The sequence below is a fragment of the Sminthopsis crassicaudata genome, chromosome 2, assembly GCF_048593235.1.
Source record: "Sminthopsis crassicaudata isolate SCR6 chromosome 2, ASM4859323v1, whole genome shotgun sequence".
NCBI classification, from domain to species: domain Eukaryota; kingdom Metazoa; phylum Chordata; class Mammalia; order Dasyuromorphia; family Dasyuridae; genus Sminthopsis; species Sminthopsis crassicaudata.
Window position 1 is genome coordinate 410,538,061 of NC_133618.1, and position 11,456 is coordinate 410,549,516.

Sequence of the window (11,456 nt, forward strand, 5' to 3'; positions counted from 1 at the left end):
TGATGACAGGACTGGCTTTGTAGTTTTCTTCTTATTCTTAGGGCACAGCAGAGTGCTTGAACAGAACAGCTTTAATGCTTGTTAAATTTAATTGAATAACAGCCATAAGGGAACAGAATAAGGGGTGATGATTAGATCTATTACCAGGAAAAGACTGATATAGTGAAAAGGAGGGATGGTGGAGGAGAATGGAAAAACGGGGGGGGGGGGAGAAGAGAGACATATGCAAACAGAATTATGTTATAATATCTTGCATTTGTATCATGATTTATAGTTAGCAAAGAGACTTCATAATGACGAACCATAAAACAACTCTCTAAGGTACAAAAAGTAATAAAATTATGTTGTTTTATGTTTTATATATATATATATATATAAAATATAAACTTATATTTTAAAAAAGTCTATATAGTCAGTGTGAAGCCAGGATGAGAAACTAGAGCTCTTTGATTCCTTGTTGAGTGTTCTTCTTGCTAAAGGAATCAACATGATATAATGGCTAGAGAGCTGGCTTTGGAATCAGAAATGCTTTTGACTTATACTAGCTGTGGGATCATAGGATAGTCACTATTTCTCAGTGACCCAGTCAGCTGAGATTATAAGTTATAGCCAAACTTCCCATTTGCATTCATGGAAGAAGTTTCCACACCAAAAGTTCCATACCTATAAAATCACAGGTCTAGATCCCAAATGACAGCAATTTTTAAAAAAATCACAAACTGCAGTCTGCAGAAATAACTAGAAAGTGAGTCAGGAATTTGTGAGTATGTTTTGACTTAACAGGGCAGAGAAGCATGAACTCCCAAGACCTTCAAAACTTTATGAGCATGACGAGATCCTCAGGCATTTTGACAATCAACAGAATCTCTGTGTGTCCAGAACAGCAGGTTTGCCAGGGTAATGAGATTGGGAGTTGCTTATCTCCATCAGCCAGTTTAGACTGTTCAGTCAGGTTGGGTAAGTTTAACTGAATTGTAGAGAGAAAATAAGCCTGTGTATTTCCTTAGGGTTTGGTTACACCTCTCTCTCTCTCTCTCTTTCTCTCTCTGTCTCTCTCTCTCTCTCTCTGATTTTCTCTTTCTGTCTCTGTCTCTCTGTTGCTTTCTCCTTCCCCTTCCTTTTCTCCTCTTTTAGGGAGAATTGTATTAGTCCTTCCCTAAAATTCTATAGACCAAGTAGTACTTCTGTCCCTATAAATACTCTTCTGGAAGCATTTGATATAAAACTGGGGGGAAAATCACCTCCTAATTCTTCTATTGCTGGGTTAATAGCCTCATTCTCTAGGTTCATAGAATGTTAGAATTGAGCCTTGGAGATCATTACCTATGGCAATCAGTTGTGTGGTTCTCTTTCTCTGTGGCCTCTTTCTTCCCTCTTCTATTTTTTTAAGGGCTGGTTGCATGTTTCATCTGCAATTTCTTTTGGAATCTACCTTCAACTTTATTAAACCCCAGTAGCACTGACAATCTGGGAGGTTTGTTGCCTGTTGGGAGTATTTTCTAAATCATAAAGGAGTTTAGCAGGTATCATTAAAGACTGAATAATAGACATCAAGTAATAACTTAAGGTAACACATTTTCCCCTCGTGTGGTCCCAGGAATCATTGAAGAATGATTTCAAAGTTGGAAGGAATCTTAGTAGTCATATAGTCAAATTCATACCTGAACAAAAATCTCCTCATTATTATATTAAACAATTGGTCATGCAGCCTTTCCTTGAAGTATTCTTCCCATACATACCTCCAGTGAGGAAGAGGAATCCACTTCATTTTTGGATAGCTTTAATTATTAGATATTTTCCTTCTATTCTTTTTGTAACTTCTACCAACTCTTAGTGCAGGATAGACACCATGAGAATGGTCAGAAATAGAGTCTAGAGAGTTTATTCTGGCCCAGCCTTGATGCCTTGATCTTAGTGGAGAAGTGCAGGAGGCAGGAGAGCCACTAGGAAAATGGTCAAAAATGGAATGCTCATTTCTAGTCGTTCTCAGCCCTTACATACCCTATTACAATTACATCACGACTGCATACTGATTATATGTGAACTAGATAACCATTACATCACCATGCTAAGTACTAAGTACATGTATACTAGAGAACCATCATCTCATCAATTCTCCCAAGTTAACATCTTGTTGTAAGTATCCTTGTTTCAAGCATACTCCTCTAAAGTTCCAGCTCTCTACAAGGTTTTTCTTGATGTGGACCAAAATTACTTTAGTTTGGCTGAACTATAACAGTTCATAGTTCAACTATTAGAGTTCAACTATTGACACACATTTACTTTGAATCAGTCCATAACCCTTTCCTCTGTTTTTTTTTTCCCCTCAAACTGCTATCTAACCATTCATCCTCAATCATGTAATCATGCAGTTGTGATTTGGATCCATGCATAACACATTTTTCTCTATTAAATTGGAATTAGGAGTTGGGGAGAGTACAGGCTTTGTATTGTAGACTTTGTATGGCAGGGATAAAAGGTCCCTGCTTAGAACTATTTTTATTACCTTTGTGTCCTTTAAGGACCCCTGACTGATTTTAAGTTTGGAAAGACTTAGACAGAATCAGAGACCAAATGTACTGACTTTTAAAATGAGAAGAGTCCCTTTCTCTCCCTTTACCTTGTACTATCTCTGCCTTCCAACAAACCAACAACCAACAACACAGCAATCAATGTTGCCAAAGGGTATAGCTGGAAATAGAACATGACACATTCTAAGTGTCATGGGAGAAGGTGTGGTGTACCCTCTATGAAGTCGTTTCTTCCCATTCCCCAAACCTGCTGCCACACATGGACAATACCAAACCACTTCCAAATGACATACAAAAGCATTATTTTGCAAGGAGGCATTTTTGCTTAATAGCTTATGCTGAAGTGGTTCCCATCTGGGTTGCAGACCCTTGGTGCACAGAGACAGCTCAGATAGGAAAGTTTAATTGAAACCATTAATCCACTTATACAACAAACACATTGTCTATATTTCTTAAAAGCAGGTTATTGAGATAGGTAGGTGCTGAGGAAGAGAAGTATTGTTCTTGCTCTAAAGGTATTTAAAAATCCAGTAAGCTGTAACTATTAGCATCTCACCATGCTGATCCTCCTTTCTCATCACCATCATCAACTGATTTTGTTCCTGTTCTGTATGACAGACAACACCACTCCCAACCTTATTTAAAGTAATCATCTTTGAAAGAAAGAGAGACTTAGATAGCAGCAAATGGCACATGCAAAGGCAATCTTCACCTAGGTTCATAGAAGATTAGAGGAGGAGCCCTCCCTCACCTTGTCCAAGCACCCCATTATAAAGTTGGGAAAATTGGGTACCCTGTAAGTTAATCTAGAAGTTAAATGACTTGTTTAAGGACACAGAGGTAGTAAGAAGCAGAGCCAAGCTTGAAACCTCAGTCTTCTAGACTCAGGTCTAATGCTTTTCCCACCAAAACAAACTACTTGTTTAAACCTGAGATAATTAAAACTCATTTCAACTTGTGACAACAGCTCTAATGCTAATATCAAGATAGGTTCTTGATCCCAAAAGGTTTCAAAGGAGTTATTCCTTCAATTCCTCTGCTAAGACTGAGGATAGTGTTAACAATTCAGGAGAACTATTGTAGTATCTAGAAGGAAAAAAAAAATCACTGGTATTTTAAGCAAGACATTTCCACTTTCTGTGTTTTTCTTTTCTTATATGTAAAATGAAGGAGTTGAATGAGATGATCTTCAAGATCCTTCAAGTTTTAAAATCCATGAATCTCTAAGGAAAACAAGGATTGTTAGCTCTTCCAGGATCTCCTTCCATCTGGAATTCCACTTGCCCAGGAATAATGAAGGCAAAGACATTGCCCTTCCCTCCCAATTCATTCCAACACTCTGAACTCTTGCCCAAAGCTTACCTCCTCTGAGCAGGTTGCACATCTGTGGCTGGGGAGCCCAGCAGTGAGGCTCTCAGTTGATAGGATGTTTTAATGCCAGGGGAGTGGTTGGGGGAGAATGGAGCTAGCCAGCAAGTTCTCCTGGTTATCTCACCTCTTCTATGGGATAAAGATGAAGGGGAAAGGGGGTGGAGGAGGGCAGAGTTCCTCCTCCAGGAGGGACAGTCCTAGAAGTGTCAAAGGGAAAGGGGAGAGGGAGCAGCTCCTCCTTTGAGAAAAAGCCAGGGTGGCAGCTCAGATAACACAGCCTGCTGGCTCCTCCTCCCCACGTAGGGGTCCCCTACCTAATGCCACAATCAGTAAAGTCCCTCACAATCTATTATCAACCCCCCCACTAACATTCCTTCTCTCTTTCCCTTATTCAGATTTTCTCAGTTCTCCTCTCCCCATTCTTGAGCTCCTTCACCCTCTCCTCCCCAATCTCCTAGGTTTTTCTCCTCTCTTACTGCTCCCTCCTTCTCCCCATTTCCTAGGAGTTCCCTATGCAGCCGGTTCAACCGGCTTGGCTTTCTCCCCAAACCTCACACTCATGGTTGCTTTCCTTAAAGAAGGTAACTTTCAGGACACGAACTGGTAGGAAGTTTTGCTTTTGATTCAGAGCTAATGCTCCGTAGCTACCCCCTAACCAGATTCAGGGACTGCTACTCCAGAAGCAGCTGTCCCTCTTTCTGGGCCTGGAGGACTTTGTAAATAGTCCGGGAAGGACCAATACCTTGAACCATGAACCTCACCCAACACACCTTTGTTAAATGTACCTATGTACAGTGTTGTGTTAGTGTCTAGGGAGTCAGAGCCCAAACTGAAAACAGGCCCAGCCCATAAAGAGATTAAATTTTTACCGGGTGGGGCAAAGAATTCACAAGTAGATAAATGTATGTATGACTGCCTGGGAATTTGGCTACAACTCAGCTTTTTCTCCTCCACCCAATGGAGAGACAGGGTCCTTTGTACCTAGGACAGGCTTGTAACTTGAGGAAAGGGGACATTTGTATAGCATTATTTGGCATTTATGAAGTGATTTAAAACCAACAATCGGATTTCCATATATTGCCTCATTTGCTCCTCCCAACAAAGCATATTGCTATTAATAGTCCTTTTTTAAAGATGAGAAAACTGAGTTTTAAGTTTTTAAAGAGTTTAAATAACTCACTGTATCCAAGGACAGGATTCAGGACTTCCTAAATGTCTATTCCTACTGTTTGGTCTCCAATGAACTAAGAGCGTTCTTAATCTCAAGAATGGGATACAACTGTTGTAGTGGAAAGAGCATTGGATTACAAGACAGACAGCAACTAAATAACCAAACAATTCATCATCCAATCAACAGGCACTCCACAGTTCTTGTTGCTGTTCTGCAAGTAGCTGGCTGTGTAAGGTTGTTCAAGTTATTTGGACATATGCTAGCATATGATGAGTTTAGAGACAGAAAGACCTGAGTTCAAGCCTCAACTTGGCAAGCCCCTTATTTCTCTCAACCTCAATTTCTTCTTATAAATGGAGAAAATAGCAGACAATGACATTGATTCAATAACTTAATCTCCCAAGCTAAGTGAGAGACTAGGTGATAATAGCATATTTAAGATGGAGTTGAACGAGTTTTAAGCTAAGACCTGTTCCAGCCTTTATAAATTATAATTTCATCTCCTTATTCTGTAGTAGTATTTTGTTTAAAGGGGTATCAAGTCAGGAAGCAAAACTATAGGTCAGTACATAGTTCCTGAAGCAATTACTACAGGTATTTTTGAGCTCTGTGTATTGGTGGGAAAAGAAGTCTTGGGGCAGGCCAAGTTGCCTCTAATTTTCCAGAGTGACAGGCCATCTTATTTTATTTTATTGAGCTTTTATAGACATCAACAAGGAAGTTTAAGCAATGCCTTGAGCCTATTATTAAAAAACAATTAGCCATTCTAATAAATGACTGTTCTAGTGAACAAAATGATATTGTTAAAATGTTAAAGGAGAAACAAGTCAGAATCTTTTTCTTTTTTCTTCCTGATTTCTAAAGGGTTTCAACAATTTTATGCTTCCATTGCACATCTCTGCCCATGGGGATTTCTGTGTTTATCTCCATGGTACTGAGAGCTCTAGGGTAAGTTTAACTTTGGGAATTTTGTTGAGGAATAGTTGCCATGTTCTGTGATTTCTAGAAAAGAATCCATCTTTTTTACTTTACTTCATCTCTGATGAGATTCAAATGTTGTTCTTATGCCATATACTTCTGTTTGAGGGTTTCAGGCTCCCTCTCTTCTCCTAGGAATGCCCTAGCTTCATCCCTTCATCAGCATCCTCCTCAGTTTATAAATAGTTTTCATGGGACAGAATGTTGGAGGCAGAGGAGAAGATGAATTGTCTTTATCCAAATTCACCATTTCCTGATTCAGGTTAAATATTAAAATATGGTCCTCAAATTCTATATCAATCAATAAAAAAGTGTGTGTATGTGTGTGTGTGTGTGTGTGTGTGTGTGTGTGTGTGTGTGTATGGTGTATGTGTATACCATGCCAATTATAAATATCTTATCTGAGGGGTACAAATCAAAAGACTTTATGATTTTGATCTGGAAGAGATTATTGGAATCAGTTAATCCAGAGCCCTCAGGTTATAGAGAAAGAGTGAAAGAGAGAAGAGGGAAGAGAGAGAGGGAAAGAGACAGAGAGAGAGACTGAGACAGAGAGATACAAAGAGGCACACACTGAGAGACAGAGAGATAGAGACAGACAGTCAGACAGACAGAGGGAAAGAGACAGAAAGATAGAGACAGAGACATACAGAGAGAGTCCAGAGTCAGAGAGAGACAGAGAGACAGAGATAGGAAGAGAGACAGAAATAGAAAAAGGCAAAGACACAGAAAGAGATAGAAAAAGACAGAAAGAAACAAAAAGAGAGAGACAGAGAGAGATTAAGTGACTCAACGAAGGTCTCTCAGTATATAGCTGATTTAGCATTTGAACTCAGATCTTCTGACTCTAAATCAAGTGTTCTTTTCATTATACCACAGGAAATTCAGTATTAGAGGTCATGAACCCAGTGGATTCTCAATACATTTTAAAAGATGGGAAAATTATTATATTCCTTCATTTACCATGGGGAAAGGTCTAGAGACCTCTGAACCAGAGGCATTTTGGGTGGCTTCCAGACCTTTCAGCCCAGAGAACAAAGAAGAACTGGGAAGGTCAGCAGAAAAAGTCTGTGACATGTAAAGAGTCTAGCATAGGCCACAGTAGTGCAGCCTGGGCCTCACCAGCATCACAGGGACACTCCTAACAATTCCAGGGCAGAAAAGAGTACTTCTGGTAAGGGATCCAGAAGGATCTTTGCCTACAGCTGCATAAAATTCCTGAAACTTGAGCCAGTGCACGCACCCTTCATCCTGGAAACAGAATTAATAAAGAATTAAAAGCTGAGTAATAGGCTAAGAAAATGAGCAGACAGCCAAAAGAATTCCAACCATAGAAAGTTACTATGATAGATAGCAAGGAAGATCAAAACACATACTCAGAAGAAGATAACAAAGTCAAAGCTACTACATCCAAAGCCTCTAATAAAAATAAGAATTGGTCTCAGGCTATGGAAGATCTCAAAGGGAATTTTGAAAATCAAATAAGGAAGAGGAAAAATTAGGAAAAGAATTGAGAGTATTGAAAATGAAATACAAAAAGCTAATGAGGAGAAGAATGCCTTTTAAAGCTAAATTTGCCAGTTAGGAAAGGAGGTACAAAATCTCATTGAGGAAAATAATTTAAAAATTAGAATTGCGCAAATGGAAGCTAATGACTTTATGAGAAATCAAGATGCTATAAAGCAAAGTCAGAAAAAGAAAAAAATAGAAAAAATGTGTATTATCACATTGAAAAAACAACTGACCTGGATACAGTTTTAAAAATTATTGATTTAGGGGCAGCTCTGTATGCAGTGGCTAAAGTACCAGCCCTGAAGTCAGGAGGACCTGAGTTCAAATTTGCCTCAAGCACTCAATACTTCTTAGTGGTGTGACCTTCGGCAAGTCACTTAACCCCAATTGCCTCAGCAAAAAATTAAAAAAAAAAAATTATTGGTCTACCTAAAAGTCATAATCAAAAAAAGAACATGTATATCTGATTTCAAGAAATTATCAAGGAAAATTGTCCTGATGTTCTAGAATCAGAGGGTAAAATAGAAATGGAAAGAATCTACAAAATGAAAACTCTCAGGAATATTATGATCAAATTTCAACCAAATACCCAGAAAAACTGAGTATAATCCTTTAGGGGAAAAGGTGGATATTACAGTTACCTTTTCTCTCTCTCTCTAGCTCTGAGTGTCAACATATGTTGAAACAATGAAATATAGCAATATAGCTGTGCCCAGAGTCCCATTTTCTTTACTTGGATTATTATAATATTTTCCTAGTGTTGTTTTCCCTCTGTGTCCTATTTTTTTTTTTTTTTTTTTAAGGTCAGGTCATCCTCTTAGCTCTCCTTAAGTGCTGTTTTCATTATATCACTTTTTAAGGACCATAAACAATGACTTCTTACTATTCCCACAAGAAATCTACATTTCTTAGAATGGCATTCAGACCTTTAGATAAACTAGCTTGCTGTTAGTAATCAATCTTATTTCTTCCTGGAAAAAAAAAATATAGCTTCTCTTTGAAATCCAAGAAGATCTTGCTCTGGGATTTTCTTCATTATAATCTATCTCTTGAGAAGACTCTATTATTTTCCTTCAATTTATTTGCCCTCTCCAGAACTAGTTTGAGTCATTTCTTTCAAGAAACCTTTCCTGATTATTTTGACTCCATTCTTGTTTTCTCTCTTACTCTCTCATGTGGAACTATGTTTGTAGCTAGTGTTGTATTACCTTATACAGTAATCCTTTTTGCATGGCACAGGATAAGGGTGAGGTAGCCCTGCAATCTGGAAAATCTATGTAAAATTTTTTGGTTCTCCCTTCATGTTATAGGGAAAAAAAATTTTTTTTTTAATGGGTAGTTTACTATATATTTTTGAAAAATTTGGGTTGATAGTATACAATACTATATATATATGCATTTGAGTTTCTAAACTTTTCCTGTCATCTGTTGTCCTTTGTAGGCTGTCTGTGATGTCTGAAAAACTCCCCCTAATTCCCACTTAATTATTTAATGTGACCTGCAATATATAAAAACTGCAATAGAGACAATTGAGATGTGAAAGGATGTCTGCACAAACTATTATACTCTAAGGGTTGTGCCTTTCTAACTGGATTTTACCATCTAAACCAAAGGGACTATGATTTTTATTACTTTGTAGTCATCACAATAGGTTCTCAGTCTTTGTTGAGGATATTTTGTAGCCTACCAGTGATGACTATCTTTGCTACCAGGGAACTTGGGTAAAGTCTACTAAAGGCTATATGGGTTGAGTGTTAGAGAGAAAAGAGCTCTGGGCTGTGAATCAGTTACTTCTCTGGGACTCAGTTTCCTCCTTTGCAAACTAAGAAGGCTGAGCTTGCTGAACTCTTAAATTCCTTCTATCATATTTTGAGCTAAAAGAAACCCTGATGGTTTAGTCTGATTCTTTTATTTTGAAGATGAGAAGGCAGAAGTCTGGGGACACAGAACAAGGATACTGCTGAGCAGACTGCTACACGGTGTTGGGGACTGAAAGGAGCTCACACCATTCTACCATCTTGCACCTTCCCATTATCACTAATTATTCTTGCTAACTTGTTACTAAGACCTGCTGTTTCTAAAATTGTGAAGGAATAAGTCCTGTTGTTTCTTTGATGCTGAAGAGATACAAGTGTTCCCAGTGATCCTCTAAATTTAGTAACCTGTGGCATAACCCCAATTGCTTCTCCCCAGACCTAGGGAGAAGCTAGGGAGAGGACCTAACTTTTCCTTAGTTCTCTAAACAGGACATTCCTGATTTGAGAAAGTCTAATAACTACTAGCTTTTCCTCCTGATTTTTTTCTATGCAGTTTAAGCACTCCTATCTAATTATTATTATTATTATTATTATTTTGTTGTTGTTGTTGGGATTTTTTTTTTGGAGGTAGAGTAAGGCAATTGGGGTTAAGTAACTTGCCCAGGATCATATAGCTAGGAAGTAGTAAGTGAATGAGGCTAGATTTGAACTCAGGTCCTCCTGACTCCAGGGCCATGCTCGATCTACTGCACCATCTATCTGCTCTCTCTCTCTCTCTCTCTCTTACCTGTCTTAGATGTATTAGTAGTTTCTAATAAGTTCTTATTAAGAATCTTGGCTATGTCTATTTTTAGTCATATTAATGTACTATAAGGTGAGCTTGGCTATATCTCTTATGCTAGCTACTTCTCTTCTCTCCAGCCCTCCCCTGTCTCTTGCCTCTCATGCTAGGTAAAGAGAAGGCAGGGGGAAACCAAACTATAACACAAAAAAGCCATTAACTGAGCATTTGCCCTTGTCAGTGGTGAAGCTGAAGAAAATGCCAAGACTTTGACATGGTCTTGCTTTATAGATTTGGGAATTAAGTTCCCAAGTCTCTCATATCAAGTAATTTTGGTTTAGGTTGTGACTTTCACTACATTTCACAGTCATTGGAGAACTAGTTCTGTTTTCCCTAGATCTTCACACTTTCAAACTATCCTCTTGTAATGGCATCTAAGAAGGTCTATTCATTTCAAGTCAAGATTTGCAGATTTCCTTTTTTAAAATTCACTGTCTCAGACTTTTTTCCCTTGATACTGATCTCCTGCTTAACTATGAGGAAACTAAGAGGAACAATGTATAATTAGGTTAACAGAAAAAGCACTTTTGATTCTACTGGGCTTTGTGATGCTGAGTACAATCCAAATTGCTGCTGGAGACTAGTGACTTTTCCCTCAGAGTGTCATTGTTTATAAGGTACCAATATACTGGTGAACTATAACCTGGGACAAAGAATGTCAAGGAAGAGAAGTGAATCACATGATAATAAATGTAGATTTTTAGAAGCCATCTAGTCTAACGTCATTTTGGAGAAAACTGAGATTCCAAGAGGTTAAATGATTTACCACCAGAAATTCAGTTAGCAAATGTCTGAGGTGGGATTTGATGCCAGGTCTTTCTGACCCCAATGTTAGTACTCCATCTACTATCTAGCTGTCTTTAGAGTTGAGAAGTCATATTTCAAATATCTTGCTTCCAAACAGAATGTTTCTTAAACTGTTTATACACTTCTTTGTCTTGAAAGGAAAATATCTAGAATCCAAAATGAGAGTGAATAAAAAAATCATTTATTCATTCTACAAATATTTATCAAGTGCTTCCCCATCAGGGAAACAAGCAAGAATAAGATTGTTTTTGCTACCAGAAAGTTTCCAGTTGGGAAAGTTGACTGTTTGTGACAATATTGGTGTTATTTTTCACAAATATTGTAATTTATATACAGTTAAAAAATAATTCTGAAAGGCAGGGCCAAGATGGTGAAGAGTAGATGTATCTACATCTGAGCTTCTATGAGCTTCCCTCAAATCAACAGCAGATTAAAACTCTGAACTGGTTTTGAAGTGACAGAACCCACAAATATTTGGAGTACAACAA

The 11,456-nt window shown here is 38.0% G+C and overlaps 1 protein-coding gene across 5 annotated transcripts in view; it reads right to left on the reverse strand.

Moving 5' to 3' along the window:
• The window catches only part of ATP10B (ATPase phospholipid transporting 10B (putative)), a 296,022-nt gene extending 291,734 nt beyond the window's left edge, over positions 1–4,288 (reverse strand). For 2 of the 5 annotated variants that reach the window (XM_074291992.1, XM_074291982.1), the window contains exon 1: positions 3,894–4,288. The gene's annotated coding sequence lies outside the window, so the exon portion shown is untranslated. The remainder of the gene's footprint in view (positions 1–3,893) is intronic. The other 3 variants (XM_074291989.1, XM_074291988.1, XM_074291984.1) reach the window with 2 other exon arrangements.
• Between the last annotated feature and the right edge of the window lie 7,168 nt (positions 4,289–11,456).